Source organism: Miscanthus floridulus, chromosome 9 (genome assembly GCF_019320115.1).
Source record: "Miscanthus floridulus cultivar M001 chromosome 9, ASM1932011v1, whole genome shotgun sequence".
In the NCBI taxonomy this organism is placed as follows: Eukaryota; Viridiplantae; Streptophyta; class Magnoliopsida; order Poales; family Poaceae; genus Miscanthus; species Miscanthus floridulus.
Genome location: NC_089588.1, coordinates 37,737,282 through 37,742,345, shown reverse-complemented (window position 1 = coordinate 37,742,345; position 5,064 = coordinate 37,737,282). Strand labels below are relative to the sequence as shown.

The 5,064-nt window shown below is 45.5% G+C and overlaps 1 pseudogene; it reads left to right on the top strand.

The window, feature by feature from the left end:
* The first annotated feature begins 1,147 nt into the window (after positions 1-1,147).
* LOC136481756 (pentatricopeptide repeat-containing protein At3g12770-like) lies at positions 1,148-4,713 on the top strand (annotated as a pseudogene).
* Positions 4,714-5,064: the final 351 nt, after the last annotated feature.

Below are 5,064 nucleotides of genomic sequence, written 5' to 3'. Positions count from 1 at the left end.
AAGCCACCGGCAGCATTGCAACATATGCAACGCCCGATCTACTTTTGAAACATCCAGATACAACACCTGCAACATACATCTAAAGACAGATGAAGCACTTGAAACATGCGTCTAAAACACTTGCAAAAACATCTGAAAATACTTGAAAACCATTGCAAACATACGCAACATTCAGATAAAGCACTTACAACATATGCGTGAAAATATATGCAACATATAGATAAATATACTTGCAACATACGTCCGAAAAACAGATAAAACATTGGGAACATACGCTTGCAACATATGTGTACAACTATTGCAACTTATGCAACATCTCAATCAACTTTTGCAACTTCTATATGAAACACTTGCAACGTACCTCTGAAACATTTGAAACAATAGAAAGAGATGCTTGAACATGCACTTTCAGCAAACCTTGACAGGCGGATGGGCGGACGGAGCACTACACAGCTAGATCCGATTGCACGGGTCACGGTGGAGAAGGAGGCAGCAATGGCAGCCGTAGCTTGCGCAGCCAGCGTAGCCAACCCGGTGCCTGCCCTGTCGGGGGAGCGCACCAAAGGGAGCAGGGACGTGGCCAGATCGAGGAGCGATCGCCTAGTCGAGGGTGCGCACTAGAGAAAGCAGGGTGCGCGGCCACGGCAAGTAGTGAGAAGCGTGGATGGGGCATGTGACGACACGAGCAAGGAACGAGCGGCGCGGGATGGGGCGCGACAGCAGCGAGGTGGAGTAGGAAGCCGCATCCATCCATCCCACGCGGAAGCATTATGGTTGAAAATTTTTAAGGGGTGGAATTCCCTGTTCTGATGTTTGAAGAGAAATACCATAATGCCATAGTTTATAGACGTAAAATTGACTTTTTCCAGCTCCTCCGAGATGCACTCACTACTCTGTTGGTCGGTTTCGGCCCATGGGCCAGATCCATAAAGAAGCACACACACCCCATTCCTCCCCTCGTCCGTCACTTTTCTGCTCTTCTTCGGAAAGGCCTCCAGAAGCAACCAGGCGGGCGGCGCGGTGGACCCCTTGAGCGCGATGGAGGAGCAGGTCGTGACGGAGCGGTTGTAGTGTTGGGGAGGGCGGAGCGAGATAGCTGCGGTTGCCTGGTAGGCCTCGTAATCTTGGATTGGTTGTAGAACTTTGGTCGGATTTTTGGGGTTTCCTATTCTAATAGGGAATTGTAGGGTGGAGGAGGCGATAATTTTCACTACTCTTGTTGAAATTTGTCCGGATTCTTTAGATGTTCCACTGATGGGGGTAGTGGCCCGTTAATCTGATACGGAGTATTGGAGGTTCAGGGTTGGGTGCGAGTTTTGGGTAATTTATTCTGTCTGATGCAATTACATGTCCCTGAATAAGTTTATTTGCCTTCCTTTTAATTGTAAAAGTGCGCGAATTTGGTGGGTGTTGTACTTAGGAATGTCGGAAGAGCAGCATTGCAGTAGTGGAGAATGGACGCTAATTTCTGAGACATGTGAACATAGTTTTTGGTGCATATTTTTTCTGCCATCTCTTAGAAATCTGCTAGTGTCACCTTATTGTTTTGTGCTAGTAACTAGCAGTAACTGTCACTCCTGGAATTGTTCACTATTGTGTTTATTTTCTTCGCACAATTTCTAGATATGAGAGGAAATTACTTTAGACTAATTGTTGAAGTTACCTTGACATCCATTCTTGTGCTGTGATGCCAGAAAAGGGGGGTTGGACTCACAGTATTAGTTATTGGTCTGAGGATAATTTATTAGTAACACTGTTGATATGCTTGATATCTTTGTAGGAGGGGAAGGGGCATGCTCCCAAATCGAAACACTTGAGTGCTAATTATTGTTTGAATTTCTGTTTTATTCTGATTGGTTTTCAGCGAGCATACTTCAAGTGCGCATATGATTGCTTTGACCGGCGTCGTACTCAGGAAGGGATCAACAGCTGTGTGGAGAATTGTAGTTTGCCTGTCCTTACCGCCAACAATGTTGTTGAGAATGAGATGGCCAAGTTTCAGGTACTTCTAATTTCCTGCAATACAATTATCATTTTTTTTTTGCCAAATAGAACAACATAGAATTCTCTGTTCATCCTTTTTTAGGTACTGAATTCCTTTGTGTTTGTGTAGTACTGAAGCTATGATTGGTTATTTTTCTGATGCAGTGAAGTTAATAGTTTCATACCTGTAACTTTTTACTATGAAATCTTTCTGAATATTAAGTTACTATTAATATTTGTTTTGTGTGCTCCATTTTGCTCTGATTTTGTTGATCATTGCAACCACTCGATAAATAAACTGTCATATTTTCCAAGTTGCGTATGCATGATAATTTCAATGTTTTTTCAGTCATATATTAATGCCATTAAACGTCATATGGTAAAGTCCTCTTCATAGAAGATAGTTTAGGATTCACGAGCAGTATATTTGTTGCTATAGTTATTTTGTTTAATGAATATGCTTTCATAATCTCAATGACACAATAGTACGAATTTTAGAAGGTTTCCCCCCTGCAGCAATCTAGTTCTTATTTCGTCCCTATGCACATTGTACTTCTGACAAGCAATCTTAGCACCTTTTGAGGTTGCATGCCAACTGTTATCCACCTGGTTATTTTGTCATAAAAGATTTATTAGTGGATGTCAGTGTTATCCACCCTCGTCCACCGCTACACCCGCCTCATCACTGCTGCCTCTGCCTCCTCCCCAGTCTCCCTACGTGCCCTCCTCCCCATCCATGCCCGCACCATCGTCCTCGGTGTATCCGCCAACCTGGCCTTAGCCACCAGCCTCCTCGCCGGCGTGGCGCCTGCCTCCCTCGCCTATGCATGCAGGGTGTTCGACGCCGCGCCTGTACGTGATGCCTACATGTGGAACACCCTCCTCCGCGCACACGGCCACTCCCAGTCGTCGCACGCCGCTGACACCCTCGCCCTCTACAAGCGGATGCGTGCTGTGGGCGTCGTGCCGAACCATTACAACAACAACAACAACAACAACAAAGTCTTTAAGTCCCAAACAAGTTGGGGTAGGCTAGAGTTGAAACCCAGCAGAAGCAATCAAGGTTCAGGCACGTGAATAGCTGTTTTCCAAGCACTTCTATCTAAGGCTAAGTCTTTGGGTATATTCCATCCTTTCAAGTCTCCTTTTATTGCCTCTACGCAAGTCAACTTTGGTCTTCCTCTGCCTCTCTTCATGTTACTATCCTGGCTTAGGATTTCACTACGCACCGGTGCCTCTAGAGGTCTCCGTTGGACATGTCCAAACCATCTCAACTGCTGCCGGACCATTACACCTACCCAATTGTGCTCCCGGCTTGTGCGACTGCGCGTGAGCCGTGGCTCGGACGGGCTGGCATGGTGATGCGGTGTGGTTCGCGCTCGCTGGGGACGGGTTTGTGCACAGCGCTCTCATCACGATGTACTTCCAGGAAGGGGAGGTGGCAGACGCTGAGCTGGTTTTTACGGAGAGCCATGGCTCGTCCCGGACGGTCGTGTCGTGGACTGCCATGGTTGCTGGCTACATGCAAAACTACTTCTTTGGGGAGGCAGTTGCGCTGTTCGGCACGATGATTGCCGAGGGTGTCCTTCCGAACAAGATCACTCTGATCAGTTTCCTGCCCTGCTTGCAGGGCCAAGAATGGCTGGATGCCGGGGAAATGGTTCACGGGTTCGTGATCAGGTTGGAGTTTGATGCAAACATTCCATTGGCTAATGCGCTCATCGCAACGTATGGGAAGTGCGGGAGCATTCCCATGACACAAGCTCTTTTTGAGGGAATGTCAGTACGCAGTCTGGCTTCTTGGAACACGATGGTTGCAATGTATGAACAGCATGGTGATGTGGTTGAGCCAATCAAGTTCTTCCGCAGGATGCTTACTAAGAAGAAGGTGGGTGTTGATTGTGTGACTTTGGTCAGTGTCTTGTCTGCTTGCGCACGCTCAGCATGCTTCGTTTCTTCACCTTTCTCACTATCTTTGTAAATATACTAACACTCCAAGTGTGTTAGTATTTTCATAATTATTTTTTAAAGGTTAGTCACTTTCTCACTGAATGTGTACTAGGTCTAAAATGCAATACAAGTATTTCAACACCTAGTGTCACTAGATGATCGAGTTGTCCGATAAGAGCTATCCTCTTAATAGTATGACCATCTATCTTAAATGTGATCACATTCTCTGTAGTGTCTTGATCACCAAAACAAAAAGGCCCCATTGAGATCACCTTTGCCTTGAGCCCTTTTTAATTTTTTTTCTCTTTCTTCTTTTCCAAGTCCCGGAGCTTGATCATTATCATCACATGTCCACAAACATCACTATGGACTTCATCTTGCTCCACCACTTGGATTGGACCATCCTATCTAGTCACACACTTAGATGAAAAGATTAGTCCAACTAGGTTTCATCAATTATGCAAAACCAAACTTGGGCTTTCACGATCGGAATCGACCGACCTCGTTCTCTCCCCCTATGTTGCAAACGTATGTTTCAGTTGTTGCAAATGTTTTAAAGGTATGTTGCAACTGTTTTTTATAGATGTTGCAAAAGTAGATCGGGATATTGCATATGTTGCAAGGACTATACACGTATGTTGCAAGCGTCTATTTTAAATGTTTCATCTGTTTGTTTCAGATGTATGTTGCAAGTGTTTTTATTTGGATGTTACGTATGTTTTACACATATGTTTGCAAGTGTTTTTATCAGGATGTTGCATATGTGTTGCAATGATTTTTGAAGTGTTTTTAGGTGTTTTCGTAAGTGTTTTCAAACACATGTTTCAAGTGTTCCGTCTTTCTTCAGGTACATGTTGCAAAAGTAGATCGGGTACGTGTTGTATATGTTGCAATGTAACTCACCTGCCACAACCCCTGTTGCAACTAATGGGGCGCCGTGCATGCGTGTGGGAAGCGGAGGGATAGAGCGTTGCGTGACTGTGGGCGTGGGAAACGACATGGGCAGTCCCCACCTCGCGCGGACGTACAACAACCGCGGGCTTTTGGATGCAGACGTCTGTCCGGAGGTCCGGTAGTACTGCCCATCTGATTTTCACGAGGCCGAGACAGGCCGTGCTGAACATATTAATA